This window comes from Astyanax mexicanus, chromosome 7, assembly GCF_023375975.1.
Source record: "Astyanax mexicanus isolate ESR-SI-001 chromosome 7, AstMex3_surface, whole genome shotgun sequence".
NCBI lineage: Eukaryota > Metazoa > Chordata > Actinopteri > Characiformes > Acestrorhamphidae > Astyanax > Astyanax mexicanus.
In genome coordinates this window covers 39,610,815-39,633,068 of record NC_064414.1, presented here as the reverse complement: position 1 = coordinate 39,633,068, position 22,254 = coordinate 39,610,815, and the positions used below count along the sequence as shown (strand labels likewise).

General features: G+C 41.9%; 1 protein-coding gene across 2 annotated transcripts in view; it reads right to left on the bottom strand.

The window, feature by feature from the left end:
• Positions 1-22,254, bottom strand: part of pwwp2b (PWWP domain containing 2B) — a 38,554-nt gene that overhangs the window by 5,228 nt on the left and 11,072 nt on the right. Inside the window, exon 3 of one of the 2 annotated variants that reach the window (XM_049481645.1) lies at positions 1,252-1,275. The exons of the other annotated variant lie outside the window; for it this stretch is intronic. The gene's annotated coding sequence lies outside the window, so the exon portion shown is untranslated. Of the gene's footprint in view, positions 1-1,251; positions 1,276-22,254 lie in introns of those variants that run through there. 2 annotated transcript variants of the gene reach the window in all.

The following is a 22,254-nucleotide window of genomic DNA, read 5'->3' as shown; positions in this document are numbered from 1 at the left end:
AAGTGTGGCGTGCACTGCTGGAGCGGCATTGGCATTAGCTGCTAACTACTCTAGCTCTTTCGCCATTCAGAGGTGAGTATTATTGGACTGGACATTTACCATGTTAAAACAAGTTACATGGGATGAACCACTAGCTAATATATCCCTGGCTTACCGGAACACTCAGAGTTCCTCAATGTTGTGCTGTCGGGCAGCATTTACTAGCACTAACCATGGCTAACGCTTATGTGAATAATGCTGCATTCAGCCTTAGTGGAAATCTGGAAATCTAGGCTTTCTTTAAATAAACAGAAGCACTTTACTCATAAAAATAAACAGTTTTCAGGGGGGAAATCTGTCTACATTAACATCCAACGCTTGTTTGACTTTAGAATATATTTTTTAAGATTTACTGTTTTGTTTACTCAGCTTAGCTTTACTTAACTTAGTTTCCCCCCACCATCACCGAGTGGCGAGACCTGCTGAATTAGAAATAAAACATGGCGACACCCCTGTTCTTTATTAGTGTCACATAATGCGTCTTATAATCCGGTGTGGCTTGTTTATGAAAATAGACTAGAAAATAGACGTTCATTGATAGTGTGCCTTATAATCTGGTGCCTCTTACAGGGCAAACAATATGTTAGCTAAGTTGCTAGTGTCCCTTGCATCATTTCTAGACATCAGGGGCGTAGCAACAAATTCTCTCTATGTCAGTAGTCACGTCCACTTTTCCCCCCACTACCACACCCATGCTAGAAATAACTGTCACACGCCATGGCTCCTCAGATCATCACACCAGCAGTTGGGGAAATTCTATAGCAGTCCAGGTTTCTCATACACAACAACAAATTCACCCATAGCTGACACAGATGTGCCTCTTTAAAAAAGAATTACCAATAGAATAGGACTCTGCCAAAGACCTCATTAAAAGAACACCAAGGTAACATCATACAGTTTTCGCTACAGCTGCATTTGTAATCATCCTTACTGAGGTTAATTTGTTTACTTACCGTTAGTCTGCTAATAAGGGTGGGACAGTAACCATGGTTCATGACTCCAGAGACCTGGGGGAGGTGTGTTCAATCCTCACTCTGGTCACTTTGTGTGAGAGGTGTTTCGTGTGTTTTCCTAGTTATAATGTTCCTATGGGGGTCCTCCTATTTCCCTAAAGCAAATAAATTGCGTATGCTAAAATTACCCCTTTGTGTGTGTGTGTGTGTGTTACCCTGTAATAGACTGGTACCCTCTTCAGAGTTGTTTTTTTTCTTGGTAAGCTCTGGATTCACTGTGACCCTGACCAGAACAGACAGATAAAAAGACCGATGAATAAATAGTCTGAGAATAATAAAGTTTGCATAATTTTAAAAGGGCAAGTTTAAGCCTGTCACAATTACTCATTTACTGGACGGGATATTGTCCTAAAAGTTATAGCAATAAACAATATTATTTATACTTTAAGACCATTTTAACACACAGAAGCATATAGAATATAGTATATAATAGCATAACACAATAACACATCACTTTTCGAACTTTGAATTATTACAAATATTTAGATATTGGAATTGGAATATAAAAAAAATAAATATCAACATAGCGAATATCAAAAATTGGCATTGATAAGGTCAGCAAAAATAGTTAGGTTTGGTCCATGTATTGTTTGTGATGCATTGATTGTTACAGGCCTAGACTATGTAGCCTACATTTCCCAGCTTGCACATGATTAACATCATTAATGTTAAATATAGAACCATTGTATTACAAAACCCTCAAATAACAACATGTTTTAAGAGTGTTGAACATAAAATGAAAAGGGAACATAATCTGTAGTTTATTACATGTTGAAAGTAAAACGTTAAAACAAAATCATAATATTAACATTGAATCATATTTCAAAATCAAAACATAATTAAATGTTGATTCAACCGTGAATAAACGCTGAAATGTCAGCTGGGTTTCTACATTTGGTAGATGTTCTAATCCGGAATTACATATGATGCTAAATTCTCAATTGAGCAGAAAATCAAACCCTGCACTGATGGATGGAGGTCAGCAGTGTTACTAAACCTGTTATGACTGAGCAAGGATGAAATAAGTGTGAATACAATAAAGAGTTTTTTTTTAAAGGCAAATCCAAAAGAAAAGTAAAAAAACAGGCAGGGCTGGCCACAAAAGGCAAACATACAAAATCATAAACATACCAGGTTTAGTTTAGGGCCAGTAGAAAGCAATCAATGACAAAGGTAAGACAAAAATTGTAAACAAGGAAAAACATGATAACTATGAAAAACGCTTTTTTTTTTTGCTGTTCGGACAGAGCCCAAATCATGTGAAACTAAGTATATTTACATAGAAGAACAGGTGTAGGTCATTCAAAATCAGGTGAGTTAGACCTGGACAGTGGCATGTGGTCAGTGGTGTGTTTGAAGAGAGTCCAGGGCATTATGGGAAGTGGAGTTTGTGGGTATGAGCTTGTTGTCAGCAGCAAGTGAAGGCAGAGCTGACACACCAGAGGCGATAGGTGTGACAAAACCATATCAAGTAAAATAAAAAAAACAAGAACAGTGGTGTATCCACTGTCTCATCCACTAAACACACATCATAAATCACTTAGTATTAAATAAATCACTGATGAACTTTAGAACCTTCAGAATGTGCCTGGGTGTGTTCAGCTCATTAGGCTGGATGTAATTTGCAAATAATGATTTATGATACATGCTGAAACAGGTTGACAGTGTGCGTTTAGCAGGAAACACTGGAATGGAAATATTACCCATAGAGTTGGTGACTGTGGTTTATATAGAATAGTGTGTGAAGAAAGTTCATCACTCTGTAACAGGAAACATTTTCCCTGGGAAAAAGTGCTCAATTTATTGCTTTTCATTTGTAGCATGACGAGACACTTTGAACCAAACTGTAAGCTGTAAATGCAGTGTTTTATATAAACACTGTGTAACAATAAAATACTTAAGATTAACTCTGACTTAACACATTAAATAAATGTAGAAGAACGTTAACCTTCACTTTAACTCTTTAAAATGCCTTGTCCCGTATACAGGCTACAGGTCTAGGTGATACAAAACCCTTTTTTTTCTGAAGTAAAATAAATCATTTTTTTTATTCAAAAAATTTGAGGGCTTTGAAACCTTTTACAGGACACTTGGAGAAGCTGCCTGTTCACTCTCTACTCCACTTAATAATTCCAGATCAATAACAGGAATCAACCCAAATTCTGCATGTTTGAAAATAGACGTAAAACTAGACAAACATAATGAAACTAAAGGTTTGGAGGATATCAACTGTTTGATTTGTATTCAGGAAAATATTAATTTCAAAATGAAATTCAGAAAAGAGACAATTTTATGATTTTATTCATTATATTTTGACATTAGCAAATTTACTTAAATATTTTTATATTTTCAATTACAATTACAATCATGCTTTTCAGTAATGTTCCTTATTAAACATGAAAGCTGTTTATAAATCCTCAAGATTTAGTGGTATAATGTCAGGCAGACAATTGACAAAAATCCTGACCTGTTAAGTAGTTAAAGCACTTTTATGCATTGTGTACAGATTTCTTTGATGAAATTTGTTTTGCCATGTCTGCAGTGCCACGTCCTTAAGTTAAATTATTATTATTTTAAGAGAGACAATTTTTAAAATATATATATTTTATAACCATCCCTTAGACAGTAACTATTAACATCAGTGATATCACAATTTGCATACTGTCATGGTTTGTACAGAATTGCAGACACGTGCAGATACTGATAAAACAATACGTTTATTATAAAAATAAACAGATGTAAGACGTGGTTGATACAGAAAATGGGTAATCACCAATAACCAGAGCAATGTAGACAAAACCATACCATAAACGAGAGACAGTCCAGAGTTCATACACGAGAGATCCAATGCCAGAGGTAATCCAAGAGAGGAGCTAACAGCACCAGACGTGACAGTACCTCCCCCCTAGGGAGTCGGAACGGAGCCGGAACGGGGACGACCACGACGACGTCCACCCGACGGGCAGGGAGTACCGGCGGGAGGAACAGGCGTAGCCACAGAGGTGCCGGACAGGCGGGGGTTGCGAGACTGGGAACCCCGACGCACCGGAGCCGAAGAAGAGAGTGATCACTTGGGACGCCCACGGGGTCTAGGAGCAGGCTTACCAGGGTGACGTGCATGAAATTCGGCCAGTAGAGCAGGATCCAGCACGTCACTGGCGGCAACCCAGCAACACTCCTCAGGGCCGTAACCCTCCCAGTCTATGAGGAACTGGAGCACACCGCCACGCCTGCGTGAATCCAGCACCTCTCGAACCGCATAGGTAGACGAATCCTCCCCCTCCACGTCATCAGGAACACCCTCAGCAAGCGGACCTGGGACAAGAGGCTTGAGCAGAGAGACATGAAACGAGTTATGCACTCTGTACTGAGCAGGCAACTCAATCTTATAAGTCACCTCGTTAATCTGAGACAAAACCTTAAATGGGCCAATATACCTAGGCAGCAGTTTCTTACAGGCCCCCTTAAACCTCAAGTCCCAGGTCGACAACCACACCCTGTCTCCGGGTTGGTATTGGGGGGTGGTACCACGGTGTCTGTCGGACTGCTCCTTATACTTGCGTAAAACCTCCGAAATCTGTTGATGCGTCTCCTCCCACACCTGCTCACTCCGCTTCATCCAGTCATCAACAGCAGGTATCTCAGTGGACGACGCTGTCCAAGGAGCCAACGGAGGCTGGTAACCCAGAATGCACTAAAATGGAGTGAGACCAGATGTGGAGTTGATGAGAGAGTTTTGGGCTATTTCAGCCCCAATGAGGTACTGAGACCAATTAGTAGGGTGTTTAAAACAATATAACCTCAGAAATTTTCCTAATTCCTGATTTACCCTCTCGCATTGCCCATTACTAGTGGGATGAAACCCAGAAGTGAGACTGACGTGGACACCTAAGTGTTCAAAGAAAGATTTCCAAACTCTGGAGGTAAATTGTGGGCCTCTATCTGAAAGAATGTCCTCTGGGACACCAAAATGTCTGAAAATGTGAGTATAAATAGCCTGAGCTGTCTGAAGAGCATTAGGTAGTGCAGGAAAGGGGATAATTTAACCCCCCTAGAAAATCTGTCCACAACTGCTAGAATAGTAGTGTACCCTTCTGATTCAGGTAGATCAGTAACAAAATCTACGGCAATGTGAGACCATGGTCTTTCAGGAACAGGCAGAGGACATAGTTTACCAGCTGGAAGGGTTTTGGGTGTTTTGCATTGTGCACAGACAGAACATGAAACTACGAAAGCTTGTATGTCAGCTCGCATGGTTTCCCACCAATAACGAGCTGAGATCAGTTGTAGCGTACGTGTAACACCGGGGTGACCAGAAGTAAGGGCAGCATGTGCCCAGCCAATGAGTTGATCACGAAATCGTTCGGGTACATATATCTTGTGAGAAGGACAGCCCTCCGGAGGTTGTGTGTTAGCTAGACTCTGTTGAATGAGATCATCAATTTCCCATCTAATAGCTGCTACTCTAACTGTGGATGGCAGAATGTATTCAGACTCGGAAGCGTGGCATGTGTCGTCTTGGGAACTGAAAACTCGGGATAAGGCATCAGCCTTAGTATTACGGTTACCTGGTCGAAACGAGATAGAAAAATTGAAGCGAGAGAAAAACAATGACCAACGAGCTTGACGGGGATTTAGGCGTTTAGCTGTACGGAGATATTCCAAGTTCTTGTGATCAGTTAGAACGGTGAATGGATGTGCAGCCCCTTCCAGCCAGTGACGCCACTCCTCTAGAGCAAGTTTGACAGCCAGCAGCTCTCTATCCCCTATCCCATAGTTACGCTCTGCTGGTGACATTTTTTGTGAGAAAAAGGCTATGGGATGTAGTTTAGGCGGTGAACCGCTGCGTTGGGAGAGAACTGCTCCTATGCCAGTATTAGAAGCGTGCACCTCTACTACAAAGGGTAGTTCAGGTTTCGGATGCATGAGAACGGGGGCAGAGACGAAGGCCACCAAAGTTCTTAAGTGGTCCCCTGAAGCTGACCAAGCGTTCCAGAAGTTAAAAGCTTAACTTCTGGAACGCTTGGTCAGCTTCAGGGGACCACTTAAGAACTTTGGTGGCATTCTTAGTGAGCGCTGTAAGCGGGGCAGCTATACTGCTGAAGTTACGTATGAAACGTCTGTAAAAATTTGCAAACCCTAAGAAACGTTGGAGGTCTTTGATGGATTGGGGAACTGGCCAACTAGTTACGGCGTCTACCTTAGAGTCATTCTCCTTTCCATCCTCACCAGCCTTGGAATCACTGGCTCTGCATGGCAGTGGTTTGCATCGTACCTGGAGGACCATTCCTACCAGGTAACTTGGCAAGGGGCAACATCTGCCCCATGCAGACTCTCCACTGGGGTTCCACAAGGCTTGGTGCTGGGTCCTCTTCTTTTCTCACTCTATACTCGCTCTCTGGGTGAAATAATATCTTCTCATGGATTCTCATACCACTGCTATGCGGATGACACTCAACTAATCCTTTCTTTTCCTCCTTCCGACACTCAGGTTTCATCCCGCATCTCAGCATGTCTCAGTGATGTCTCGATGTGGATGAGTTCTCATCACCTAAAACTCAACCCCAGCAAGACTGACCTTCTGTTCATCCCAGGAACTACGAGCCTTCACAACAATCTCTCCATCTCTTTCGACAACTCACTGGTCACTCCATCGGCAGAAGCACGAAGCCTTGGTGTAGTAATGGATGACCAGTTATCATTCTCGAGCCATATTGCAAATCTGACTCGGTCATGCAGATTTCTCCTGTACAACATCCGAAGAATTCGACCGTTTCTGTCTCAGGAAGCCACTCAGGTGCTTGTGCAGTCTCTTGTCATCTCAAGACTTGACTACTGCAACTCTCTACTGGCTGGTCTTCCACTGAGAGCCACCAAACCACTACAATTAATTCAGAATGCTGCAGCACGACTCGTCTTCAATCTTCCGAAGTTCAGTCATGTGACTCCTTTGCTGCGTTCCCTCCACTGGCTTCCTGTTGCCTCCCGCATCCGATTCAAAACCCTAACTCTGGCCTACAAAGCCAAAAACGGACCAGCTCCTTCATACTTGATGGCGATGGTCAAAGCCAGATCTGCACCAAGAGCTCTTAGAGCTTCCAGTACGGCTCGGCTTGAACCTCCATCACTCAAAACACACAGAAAACAGACATCCAGACTCTTCTCTGTGCTGGCACCAAGGTGGTGGAATGAACTTCCACTGGATGTCAGAACAGCAGAGTCACTCGCCGTCTTCAAACGTCGACTGAAAACACATCTTTTTAAAGAGTTCCTAAACTAAAAAAAAAAAAGGTTCTAAACATGATTAAGTTCTATGTATCTCTTGATCCCAGTCTACAAACTAGCTTTGGATATCTTAAGTAACTTTGAAGCACTGTTGTAAGTCGCTCTGGATAAGGGCGTCTGCTAAATACCGAAAATGTAAATGTAAATCCATGAGAACTCCCTGGGAGCTGATGACATAGCCGAGAAATGCGACTCTCTGAAGGTGGAATTCGCATTTCTCGGCTTTAGCATAGAGATTGTTCTCCAACAGTCTTTGAAGAACCGAACGAACGTGCTGAACATGAGATTCTAGATCGGGGGAATAAATGAAAATGTCATCTATAAAAAGAGTGACATGCTTTCCAATCATGTCCCTGAAGATGTCATTCATAAATGACTGAAATACTGGCGTTAGCGAGACCATAGCTCATAACCAAGTATTCGTAGTGGCCATTGGTGGTAGTAAACGCAGTTTTCCACTCGTCCCCCTCCCTAATGCGGATCAAATTATACGCACTACGCAGATCGAGCTTGGTGAAATAGGAGGCATTACGCAACTGCTCAAGAGCACAAGGAATGAGGGGCAATGGGTAAGCAAACTTCTTAGTGATAGCATTTAAACCTCTGTAATCAATACAGGGTCTCAGTCCCCCGTCCTTTTTCTTAACAAAGAAAAAACCCGAACCGACAGGAGACTTAGACGGGCGAATGAAACCCTGAGCTAAAGCCTCAGAGACGTAGGCTGCCATAGCCTTCTCCTCATTGAGAGTAAGGGGGTAGACCCTAGCTTTGGGTAAAGTGGCACCCTCCACTAGATCGATAGCACAGTCACAGGGGCGATAAGGAGGCAACTTAGTAGCGTTATCTTTGCTAAATACTTCGAAAAAATCAGAATACTCAGTGGGAATAACAGGGGAATCAGAAACTTCAGGGCTCTCCACAGAAGTGGACTGAATAATAAGGCTGTCTAAAGCTAAACAGTTCTTATGACAGTGAGAAGACCAAACCATGATATCCCCATCACGCCAGGAGAGGGTGGGATCATGGGTCTTGAGCCATGGCATGCCCAGGATCACAGGATGCTCGGTGCTGGGAAGCATGAAAAGTGGCAGTTCTTCAAAATGAAGAGCGCTGGCTTGTAGGGTGATGGGTAGCGTCTGAAGTGTGACCGGTTTGGAGCGCACAGTCTTCCCGTCCACAGCATGAATGGATAACGGACGCAGAAGTTCTCTGGTGGGTATGTTATGCTCCTTAACCAGGTCCAGACTGATGAAGTTCCCTTCCGACCCGGAGTCTACAAGCGCTGGGACAGAGAGCATACCATCAGGCAACATAATATTCACAGGTAACGAGAAACATTGAGAACGAAAAATTGTGTTTTGCTTACGTACCACGTTAGCGCGTGGAGAGCACTCCACGTGCTGTCCCAGGGCTGGAGCTTTCACAGGTCGGGTCAGGAGACCACACTCAGCCTTGGAATGACCGGCTTCCCCACAATAAAGGCGCAAACGAAGCTGGATCCGGCGCTGTCGCTCCTCTGGAGTTAGCCGGGTTTTCTGGATGTCCATGGGCTCTGGGGCAGACAGCACAGCTTTCTCTGGTGTGGAGGTGCGGGGCAGAGTCACAGGAGTGTGCTGAGTGCGAGAGCTGGTCTTGGGGCGGCGCGAGAGAAGTTGATCCAAACGGATCGACAGTGAGATGAGCTGATCCAAAGTTAGCGAATCATCTCTGCAGGCTAACTCCCTCTGTATGTCTGGGTTGAGTCCGCATCTGAATACGTTAATCAAAGCTGCATTATTCCAACCACTACCAGCTGCAAGAGTGCGGAACTCCAAAGCGTAGGAAGCCACCAGCTTCTGACCTTGCTTGAGAGCCAGCAAAAGTTCTCCATTAGACTGTCCATAATGAGAATGATCAAAAACCGAGCGAAAAATAGCCAAAAAATCAGTGTAGCTAGCCCCAGAATCTTCCTCCCAAATAGCTGTAGCCCACTCAAGTGCCTTACCAGAAAGCCGGGAGATAATAAAACCGATCTTAGCATTATCGGTTGTGGGCAGTGAATTACTAAAAAACACGGAGCATTGCAAAAGAAAACCGCTGCATTTTTCCGGATCCCCATCAAAAATCTCCGGTTTAGAGACAGAAAAACCAGGCACAGATGAAATAGCATTGGGCAAACGGGGGGCAGCTAACGGGCTAGGGCTAGGCTCAGTTAAGCCTCTGAGGTGAGCTAGCAGTTCCGAAAGCTGTTGCTGCTGTGTAGCTTGTTGGCTGGCTAGCTCAGAAACAGCTCGGGTCACACTAGCGAGCGTTTGCTGGTGCTGACCGAGTAGCCTCCCCTGGTTGGCTAAACCAGATCTAATAGCCTCAGTATCTGCTATCTGATCTTGTACGGCCGCGTATTCTGTCATGGTTTGTACAGAATTGCAGACACGTGCAGATACTGATAAAACAATACGTTTATTATAAAAATAAACAGATGTAAGACGTGGTTGATACAGAAAATGGGTAATCACCAGAAACCAGAGCAATGTAGACAAAACCATACCATAAACGAGAGACAGTCCAGAGTTCATACACGAGATATCTAATGTCAGAGGTAATCCAAGAGGCAGTAGTGAAAACACAGTCCAGGTAATACACAAACAATCCAATATCAGAGGCAAAGGCAATAATCGGCGTTGAGAAAACAAAAGCAAGGTCATATACAAGATAAACTGAGACAAGAGATAAAGTAACGCTTTGTAAAGAGGAGAACCTACAATACGCGGCGTGGGTGTTTGTGTGGAGTGCTCTTTTATAGTGCCAGTAATCAGTATTCAGGACTTCCTGGAGGAAGCAGGTGAGGTGTCACGTGATCAGGTGAGTGCGCGATGTCAGCGGGTGGTGCATTCTGGGTAATGTAGTTGTTGACCTGAGAACCTCCGTTAGAGCTGGGTGTGGAAGGGACAGAGGAGCTAACAGCACCAGACGTGACACATACTGTTTTATTATTACTATTTATTATTATTTATAGAGACTAAGACTTGCTGCATGTTGGCGAAGCAAGATGGCGGCGCGCAGTAGTGCAGCGGCTTCTCACGCTCCTAGCGAACACCCTATTTTGAGCTGTTTTTAAGTCGGTTCTGAACCCAACTTTACGCGCCCCACGCATGTGAGTTACAGCAGAACCGAACTTCTGAGGATTAAGGACAGTTTGGTCAGTAAAACAGCAACTATGGACAATAATATCCGAGCTACGCTGGGCGAGCTGCAGCTCCTCCGCGCTCCGGCGTGGGGGAGCGGATCGCTGCAGACAAAGGGCAAGAGGAGGAGGCGGTGCGAGCGGCGTCAGAAGAGAGGAAAACGCGCTGGGGTGCTAGCCAGGCTAAAGGCTAATGCTAACCGACCCCCGATTCCGTCGCTTTTCCTCTCTAACGTCCGCTCTTTGGATAACAAGCTGGACCTGCTGCGGCTGAGGATGAATGTTTCTGAGGAGATGAGGAACTGCGCTGTGATTTGTCTCACGGAAACCTGGCTGAACCAGACCATGCCAGACTCAGCCTTCCAGCTCGCCGGCCGGCAGCTCTTCCGAGCGGACCGCAGCCAGCTATCCGGGAAAACCCGGGGGGGCGGCTTGTGCGTCTACATAAACAAAGGTTGGTGCACAAACTGCGTGTTGGTAAACAGCCACTGCTCCGAGGCGACAGAACAGCTGACTGTAAAGTGTCGTCCTCACTATCTGCCTCGTGAGTTTTTGGCGGTGTTCGTGATTGCTGTTTACATAGCACCGGATGCTAATGCTAACAACGCGCTGAAGGAGCTTTATGACAACATCAGCTCACTTCAGAACAAGCATCCGGACGCGTTCTACGTGGTAGCGGGGGATTTTAACCACGTAGAACTGAAGAACACGCTGCCGAGGTTTTACCAACACGTGAACATTCCAACGCGAGGTAATAACACGCTGGACCGTGTTTACTCCTCTGTGAAAGACGCTTACAAAGCCTTCCCCCGCCCCCACCTCAGGCTATCGGACCACATCTCCATCATGCTGGTCCCCGCATACCACCCCCCACTGCGACGCTCAAAACCCACACAGAAAACCATCACGGTGTGGCCCAGTGACAGCGCCGCTGTGCTGCAGGACTGCTTCGGCTGCACAGACTGGCAGGTCTTCAGGGAGGCTGCTGAGTGTGAGGGGGAGCTGGATCTGGAGGAATACACATCTGCTGTTCTCGGGTACATCAGCAAGTGTGTGGAGGATGTCACTACTACCAAGACTGTGACTTCCTACCCAAACCAGAAGCCCTGGCTGAACGCAGAGGTGCGTTCCCTGCTGAAAGCCAGGGATGCTGCCTTCAGATCTGGAGACTCGGATGAACTCAGGAGGGCTAGAAGAGAGCTGACTGCTGGAGTTAAGAGGGCAAAAGCTGCATATGCTCAGAAAATCCAGGGACACTTTTCCTCCCAGGATCCACAGAGCATGTGGAGGGGCATCAAGTGCATCACGGACTACAAATCTAACGTTGCACAAAGCTCCAAAGACCCATCCCTGCCTGAGGCTCTCAACACGTTCTACGCCCGCTTTGAGAACCCTGACACCCCCCCCAGCACCAGACTCCCACACTCACCAGGAGAGGAGCCCCTCAGCGTGACACCAGAAGAAGTAAGAGGACGCTGAGGAGGATTAACCCCCGGAAAGCTGCCAACCCGGACAACATCCCCGGACAGGTGCTAAAAGACTGACAGGTGCTAAAAGACAGAGGATGCCATTTCCTCCGTGGTCCACACTGCCCTCACCCACCTGGAGCAGAAGGATTCCTACGTTCAGATGCTCTTTGTGGACTTCACATCTGTTTCAACACCATGATTCCTAAGACACTGATAACCAAACTCTCCTCACTTGGACTGAGCTCTTCCCTGTGCAACTGGGTCCTAGACTTCCTGACCAACAGGCCGCAGTCTGTGAGGATTCACAACATCTCCTCCCCCTCCATAATCCTCAGCACTGGCTCCCCTCAGGGCTGTGTGCTGAGCCCCCTCCTGTTCACACTGCTCACATATGACTGCTCACCTCTCCATCCAGGCTGTCATATTGTGAAGTTTGCGGATGACACGGCAGTGGTTGGATGCATCACGAACAGAGATGAGTCCAGCTACAGGCAGGAGGTGGAACACCTGGAGGATTGGTGCAGAGAAAACAACCTCTGCATCAATGTAAAAAAGACAAAGGAGATGATTGTGGACTTCAGAAGGGGCAAGCATGCCCACCTCCCCCTGCACATTGGAGGAAAAGGGCCAGCTGCATCAGGAAGGATCCCACCCACCCAGCACACGCACTTTTTGTCCCACTCCCCTCAGGCCGGAGGCTGCGGAGCATTAAGTGCAAAACAACAAGACTCAGAAACAGCTTCATTCCGGAAGCTGTAAGACTCTTAAACTCCACTTAACAACACACTGCACTGACACCAAGGACAAATTACTGTTTACTGTTTACCAACATGGTCACTTTACTTGCACTGAGACACTTTATCTCCACTGCTCTAATTCACATTATCATGCTGCTATAGCACACTTGCACTCTGGACTTCATGTTGCTGAACCTTTCTACTCTCTATTTATTTATCTTTTATTCTTTGGGATATTTATCTATCTATTTTGTATATTCTATTTCTTTTATTAACAGCTCTTTGGGTGTAAAACTGGATCGTGAGATCACAATTTCGTTCCACCTCATGTACCACATGTGATGCGAATGACAATAAAATCTCCTTGAATCCTTGAATCCTTGAATGTTCAGTAATTAATAAAATTCTTTTCACTTAATATAACTTAAGTTGTCTGTTTATTTAGCTGAGGTAAAAATTAAGCTGTTCACCCTGTCGTGGTAAAATGCCACAGGAATTAAAATATTTACAGAAGCTCAAAATGTTTGCTAAAATTGTCCACCCTATCATACAGCTTGTCATAACAGGGATGATGCATGAATGACAAGAAATGAGTGAAAAAGTAATTAGGCAGGTAAAATATGATTTCTATGTAGTCTGAAGTCTTATGAATATGATGAATAACCAAAATAAAGTTGCTATTTAACTTCATTTTAAAGTCATTTTTAAAGTTCGAAAAACACAGTATTTCAATAATCACCCAAATTATTATAAATTAATTAAAATTATATTTATTCTATTCTAAGTTGGAGGCCATGACAAAATGCACCCAATCCAGTGAAAAACTCAATCAGTTTACAGAAGAGACCAAGATTAAGAATGTCTTGTCTTAAGCCTCTTTCAACAAACATTTAAGCAGCTGTGAAATTCCCATTCACTTCAAAACAAAGCTAAACTTAGTGTCTGTACATATATGGTATTATCAGAAGCACAGCATTGTACAGTTTCATCCCTCACTATTTCCTCTAACATAATACAGCACCACACTGCATTCCTCCTCATCGTACTCACTAGTGCAGGATAACAGTGCGGTGTGGTGACTAACATGCACTATTGTTTCTTGTACAAAGATAAAGGCCTGCAACACATTCCACAAATGTTGCAATGGGGCAAACGTGTGGTAATAACGAGGTAAAAACTAAATAATTATGGGATTTCCAACATTTGGTGATTGGAATCATGATTTGGTATAAAAGGAGCATCCACAAAAGGTGTCTTTGATGAGCAAATATGAGCATAGGATCTTCAGATCATACTGTGGAATCTCATACTGTCTTATGTTAACCATGTTCAGAAGCGGCGCTGACTTTCTTTGGCTGAAAGGTGTTTGGGACAGACCATCACACATGTTGGAAACATGTGTAAAAAGGTGGACACAGTGTTGTCTGGACAAAAGACAAATATAACCATTCTAACTCTCATCAGCAATTCCAGGACCAGGGACTGTTATGTTGTGTTGGTGAGAAAAGTACATTAAATATCTTGAGAAATGTACATTAAAAGCATCATACTATCTACTTCAAATGCAACATATATTTTCCAATGACGTTCATGTATTGTCCAACAACACTAAAAATATATACATCATTTTCATAGAAAAATATACAGTCTTTTATTTATAATGGTCTCTATTTTATGTTGCTAGTGTGTTTTTAATCACAAAATAACTTAAGGCTGGAAGATTACAGTATGCCTATTGCCTATTTATGAGTTGCAGTCATCGTTTTGCTCAATTCTAGTTTTACCTGAACACAAACCTTATTTTAAGAAATTATTGTAGGAAAATATGTTATTTTAGGAAAATAACATATAAATTATTATTATAAATAACATCAATTATTTTAGGAAAATAACATTATTTAGGTTGATTATTATAGAGCACTTCTAAGACCAACTTGTTAGCTAAATGTTATAGAATATACAAAGAATTTTAATGATGTTCATTTCTCTACCCTATAATGAAATATTAAGGAAAAATACAAAACCCTAATGAATGTATTGACTATTCCTGCATGCCTCATCTGCAGAAAGCATGTGCAGTGTTGGGGAAAACGATCAATACTGCATCAGGGCCCACAGAGGGACAAGCCTCTCTGCCACTGGACTCCAGAGGCAAGCTGAGAGGTCCTCGATAAAGCCTCAATGATCCAAACAGCCAGATCGATATTCCACATCAACAAACCCCTCTTGCTGGATATCTTGGGGACATGTGAAGAAGACAGAGAGAAGAAAGGAAGAGATTCGTTCAAAGGACTGGAACTCTGCCAAGACTACACCCTTCTTTACTGATACACTGGAATAATGCAGAGAGAAGCTATTTCCTGCACACTACCAAGAACATGAGGACACAAAGACAAGGGTGCCAAGAATGCTGATCTAGAGAGTTAGAATGATGGTTCAGCAAAAAACAATCAAACAATATCTATCAAACTCCAGCTGTCACGAATCAGCTGAGAAGTGGTTGGTGTCCAGAGTCTGCTTCTTGAACTTTACAAGATAAGCTCCAACAACATGGTTCTTTATAGATTCTGTAAGTTTGGCAGCACTGCTAATGTGTGCACCCATTGGATGCTTCTTAGCTCCTTGCTTCCCGGTGCAAGATTTTTTTGGACTGGTGAAAAATCGCTTGCTGATGACTTCTAACAATAAAAAAACTGAATGTATCTAACTACTGTTGTTTGCTAATACTGAACATGCTATCAGCTAGTGATTATTTTGAAGAGACAGAAAAAGTGGGGAGATTTATCAGGAAGGTTTTTGAGCTGGAGTTCAGTCCACCCCTCTCTGATAAGTGGAGTTGAAAAGAAAAGATAACAGAGTTAAAAGAGATGAGATGTGGTGATGGAGGGGTGCAACGGCTTGACGTACACATGTGAGTAAGAGATTGTATTTATAAGATTTTAGAAGAAAGGGAGGTGGGGCATGAGGCATTTTCCTCCTACCAATTTTTTACAGGACAGCATATACATTATATCCTTAACCAATTACTTTATAAAATGCTTTCAACCTATAAAACTGACAAAAGTACATGTAAAACGTTTTGAAATGCCTCAAAATGCCTGCTACTACTATACTATTAGATATGCAGTGTAGATCAGTCAAAAGTTAATTTGTATAGAAAAATGTAAGAAAAAAAAAACAAACAAAAAACAAATCTAGTTTAGAGTACTCAACAATTGAACCCAGTTGTAATCAAATATGTAATGATAGGTGGAGAACAAACTTCAGTGATGTATTTTGTATCATGGGCCACTTCCAACAGTTCCAACAGAAACTCTCAAATTCTCAAATTCATATTCTAAATGTATATGTTGTTTAACAGCTGATCCAAAGAAGCCACTAAAGCCTCTCACTGAATGTTATCGCAGAAGCCTATTATTTACACTACACGACTAAATGTTTGTGGACACCACCACCTCCAATGGCTGCATTCGGCTACCTTGCTAAGTTGCACCTGTTGCTGACACCTGTTGCTGCAAATTCACACACAGCTTGTTTTTTATTCCCTGTTGAGAAGTATTGCCAATAATATAGGACTCTCTGGAGACAAACATATACCTATACACTTAAAAAAAAACTTTAAATTGTTCTCCTTAATGTGATTAAAGTCAGCTGAACAAAAAATATTAAGTTGCACTGTAAACTGTACCAAACTTAATGCCTCAACTAACTTTCTTATTAAAAGTTGATCTGAGTAAAAAAATCTATGTTGGCAAAATGTACAACTTGTAGTTAAACCCTATTTGAGGCCAAGCCAAGTACTACTGCACATGCTCAGTTTGACTCTTTAGTTAAACGGGGTCTACTAAGTATTTCTGAAGGGGTTTTTATCTGATGTTGGTCACGCTTTTTGCATATTGGGTGGGTCCTCCCACCTCTCACTCACCATGAGTGTGTAGTCATTCTCCACAAGCTGCTGCCTTCTCTTGGGATTTACACATGTGTAAATTGACTGCCTGGCCTCATTGTTGAAGGCTAAAAGAGCAGGTTACTTGGTTTTATATGTTGGTTGGGTCTAGCTGGTCACCTTCGCATTACTGCAAGCTTATATAACAATAAATACAGATATGTAATAGTCATAATTTTACAGTTACTCACTTAAATTAACATAAAATATAGTGTTGGACCCACTACATTAATTTAATTAATGAAAAAATTGTCATTAAAGTAACTTATTCTGATCCTACATATTTCCTGGAACTAAAATTAGGCCAAGTAAAACACAAGTGAATTTTGAATGGGTGAGACTAAACATTAGAATATTCATATGAAATATTAATTATCTAAACTAAAGATTTCTAGTTGTCATAACTGGTGGTCGGTTTCTTCAAAACTAAAACTAAAAGTTTGAGTTGGTCTAAAAAAAAAATCTACTGCAGTAAGTTGCCTTGAAATGTTGAGTTTTCTTAACCTTTGAATTGAACCTTTGAGTGTAGACGCCATGCCTAATTTAAGACTTAAGGAATGTAGTAGAAGGGTACAAAGCACCCCAGCATTAAGCTGTAGATCAGTGGAATTGTGGTCTCTGGAAAGATAATGGTACTCCACTTTCAGGAGGATGAGTCAGGGAATTATCTGACATCTATCCTGAACTCACCAACAATCTTCTTGCTGAATACAATGAAATCTTTACAGCAGGAAAACAAAATCTAGTATTAAATATATGGAACATTTTCACTGGTTTGTTTCCGTTCCATTCCAACTGTAAAACACACACTGACACACACACACACACACACACACACACACTGGGTTCATTAGGTTCACAGGGTTCCTATGAGGAACTCACTCAGATAAGAGGCCAGAAAACAAATCCACACCACAGGAAGAAAGTCTCCTAAGTTGGCTTTAGAGTAAAAAAAAAAAGCTCCAGTAGCTCACAGTTTCATCTGCATAAGTGGATCACGATGGTGCTGATTTTAGCCTTAAAGCCCTGAAATCCTTTTATTACTACACAGCCCTCTTACCAAGCACTTGACATGTAATCAGGCCTTTGATGTGCAGTACTGTATGAACAAGCCTCTCAGTTCTGAATGAAGCTCAAGCTTCTGTGTCGTTTTACTATGTGTTTCATTTCGTGGTGCCGAGTGGGGGAGTGCTGTGGGTTCAGTGAGGCCTGTTCTTCATCAGGCTTAATTACAGCTGCTGCCTGCATGCAAGCCGACTGGCAGTAATTGGACTGCATGCTCCAGCTAGGCTCTGCCTATACGTCCTTCCTGAAGCAGTACACACACAAACATAGGTCCAAACTAAAATATGTTAAAACAACAGTTTAGAGAAATATAAAATTTAAACTATTGGGCTGCCCACACACACAACTAAGGATGTTTCATAATTTATTTGTTGCTGTATTTTATTAAAAAGCACTTCTGCTTCTTTCTGAATCTGTGTCCCTAATTAAAAAAAGTTATTTTAAATTGACAGATGCTATGAGAACGTATTATTAATACACAATACCTCAATAACAAGTTTTTAATAGGCTGTTAAGAAACTACATGTGTAATACAGGACTGTGAAAAAGACTAATGCTGCATTTGCATTATGTTGGAAACTGGGAGATCCTATTTGTACCACTTTCAAATTGCACTCAAATTATTATGTCTATCCCTTTCTCGTTCAGCTCTACCTGCGATCTGCAGCCTCCGGACTCCACTGCCCAGGATGCACCTCACACTGAAATTACACTCACTCACGATCACAGGACACACCACATGCCTCTACCAGGAAGTCATTCACCTGAGTATTAGGCCTCTTGGTCTATAAAAGGGACTCATTTTGCAACTTTGCTCTGCTGAGTATTAATTTGTTTTTCGCATACATGTTTTTTTTTTTTTTTTTTACCTCTGAACTGTACTCTGATATGTTATATCCCTTCTGCTGTTGTTTGCCCCTGGTGATATATTCTGTCTGACTCTCCATTTGTCTGTTCCTTTATTCAGAGTCCTGAATTAGCTTTAAATTTTTGTTGTTAGCTTAGCGCTGTATTCAATCAAGAGGAAGCTAGCAGAAATTAGCTCTAGATTTTATTGTTTTTGGATTAAGCATTGACATGTTTGGCCTGGCTGACGACAAAAGACTAATAGTGATCAATTTCTCACAGTTATGAAATGTATACTGTAGTCTGCTGCAGGGAGGAGAGCAAATGCTATGAAAACCCAATAGAAATGCTCCAAAATGAAAGCTACAAAAAGAAAGCTGACATTTTGGAATTACAAAGTTTTTTGTGTGAACGCAGCAACCTGATAAAAATTCACATCATAATATTATATTGCAGAGTATCAGAATGTCTATATGGAAGCATTTCTGTTGTACTGTTCCTTTAAGGCCATTTGCTTTTCATAGAAATGTGTAGGCAGCAAAAAATGGTAGGCATGCAGATGGCGCTGTATGTATATGTATGTGTGGTTATGGGGCCTAATTTGTGGGTGAACACACCCAGCTGTGTGCCAGCCCTGGTGCCAGGAACTGTATAGTAGGCTGGGGGGGGGGGGGGGGGGGGGGGGTAATGGGTGTGTCTCCAGCAGAAGGTGTTTATGTATCAACAGTGGGGAAGATGCACTCCTAGGAAGCGAGTGCAGCACCTGGGGAGAGCAGGCATGGGAGAGGAACATTAAGCTTGATTTAATCAGATCTGCCTCCCCTGCTATTCCACACAGCAGATGGCTCAGGCTGTCAGCAGGGGAGATGGGGCTCATGGTGCTGTCTTAGGGATGTGAGAGCTGGGGGAGACATTCAGTGTCAGGTTTCACTCACTCTCATTGCTTAGAGGAAAGCCAATCTCAGCGGCAGTGATTATGCAACATGCATTTCTGATGGCTCATGTTTAACATCAACGAGCCAGCAGGTTCAGAGCAAGGCATTTATTAGTACATTGTTTTCTACTGTATGTCAAATTCTAGTATTTAGTTTTTGCACTATAAGGTGCACAAATCCTTTCATTTTCCCAAAAAACTGTCAGTGCGCCTTATAATCAGGTGATCCCTACATATGAATTTTACTAGTCAGGTTGTAAAGAGCAGTAAAGCCACTCCACTGGAGAACAGCGTTATAAAGGAGTTTCAGTCCTGAGCACAGAGGCACAGAGGCTGGAGCAGTATTAGCATTAGATTAGATTAGATTAGCACTAGCCTTTTTGCCATTCAGAGGTGAATATTATCGGACTGTAGCCTGCCGCTAAATCTGGCTAGCATTAGCTGCTAATAGTGCTAAGCGCTAGTTCTTTTACTACCCTTTCTGAGCTCTAACATAAAAAACAGATTTCCCTACAAACTGGCTCAAATAAACAGATACACACTGAACTGACTGTTTTCAGGTTATAAGAACTCCTGGGGACTGCACTAAGTACATTTACTTGCATAGATACAAGATTTAAAAGTCACAGGACATCCTTTTATTTCACAAACAAAAGGAAAACAAAGCAAAAGGTGGAAAATGGCATCTCTGAATATTCCAGCAAGTAATAGGTAAGAGGATCTTTTAGGTTATGTTCGGAACATGGCCGTCATCTTAAAAGCTGCCATATTTTTTTCTAAATAAAAGTGTCTTTTACATCCTGTATATTCAAGATTTTTCTCACTGCTCAAATAGCAGGTCTCCATAACTCAATCTCATTAATTGCATACAAAGCCTAAAAAACTAATTTGTTCTAGAAAATAATGAAAAAGTAATAAAAACAGAGGTTTTTAACTCTATGTTGTGTCACAAGTCATGAAATTACAGATTCTAAAATCAGCCATAACATTATATTTTTTGTAAAAGAATATATTACATACTTACCGTAGTTAATATGCAGAAATCTGGAATCTAGTGTTATTTTCATGTAGTTCACTTAATAGGGCCAATGAGCTATTTGAGATTTTTAGATTTGAGCCAAAAACAATATGTTACATTTTTTTGGTTCACCAATGTTTCCAAAAATCTCCACATTGAAAAGCATTTTTAAAAGTTTCAGTTTTTTAGTAACCAAAACCAGCCTTTTAATGTGGACAGGAGGACAAAACATGGACATATATATTTTATATTTTAAATATCCAGCTAAACATTGACAGGGCCTGAATCAAGACAGTATGCAAAATAAAATAAAAATACGATAACATTTCTTTGTTTAGGTCAGTAGAAAGATTCAACCATCAATATTACCGAAGTTCTCTCAAATAGCCTGGGCAATGCTGATCTGGACCATATTTATTCAGGCTAGCTTTGCTAAATTAAATATTCAAGTCAGACTACAACCGTGGCACTGAGCTGTCTATAGAGGTTTAGCCTAGTCAGCCTAGCAGTCTCAGACTAATGTGGAGCAACTGATAAGCATTCCAGCATAGTTACTGACACTGCACGTCTGGTTTAATGTCAGCACAAAAAAACAGAAATAAAAAAAAGACATCCACACCCACCAGCACGAGACTACTATTGTATCAGCAGAAAATACTGTGGGGGGAAAAGTAAAGTCTGCTGGTAAGGATTCTCACCTCGCTCTTTCTCACACTCGGAATATAAAATACTGAAATACAGCCTGGCTAAATTTGACCAAAGAAGGTCATGCAGCCAAATGTTTAACGACCCTGAACCGAAACCAAGGCCAGAGGGCAGTATTTTAAGGCTGCTCGGACTTTTGATGCCTCTTTAGGAAATACCATGACTGGGTCAAGTTAAAAACAGTTTGGCCCACTGCCAAAACCAATGTAAATGAAGTGGAACAGCCAAATAGTGTCTTAAAGGAGTATTTAAACATTTAAAAAGAATACATTTTATATGTTGTGGCATCAGGAAATATTCTGTAGTATAGACCATAGTCTGAGGTGCTTTGTTTTTCATAACATATACAGGCATGCCAAAAGTCATGGGTTTGCAGTGTGTTAAAGGATCAGTATATCTTTATCTCAGGAGACATCATGGCAGTGCACACATCTGTATGAGCTGTGAGGTGCTATCTTTAACTTTCATGAGATGATACTAGTTCCTGCGCCATGACATGCAGCATGTAAGTTTGTATACAACATTTTAATAACTTTCATATGTGAACTATGAACAAATTTACAGCTCTGGGAAAATTAAGAGACCACTTCAGTTTCTCTGATTTTGCTATTTATGGGTTTATGTTTGAGTAAAATGAACATTGTTGTTTTATTCTATAAACCATGGACAACATTTCTCCCAAATTGCAAATAAAAATATTGTATTTAGTGCATTTATTTGCAGAAAATGAGAAATGGCTGACATAACGAAAAAGATGCAGAGCTTTCAGAGCTCAAATAATGCAAAGAAAACAAGTTCATATTCATTAAGTTTTAAGAGTTCAGAAATCAATATTTGGTGGAATAATCCTGGTTTTTGATCACAGTTTTCATGCATCTTTGCATGTGTCTTACACACTGCTTTTGGATAACTTTATGCCACTCTTAATGCAAAAATCTAAGCAGTTCAGTTTGGTTTGATGGCTTGTGATCATCCATCATCCTCTTGATTATATTCCAGAGGTTTTCAATTTGTTAAAATGAAAGAAACTCATC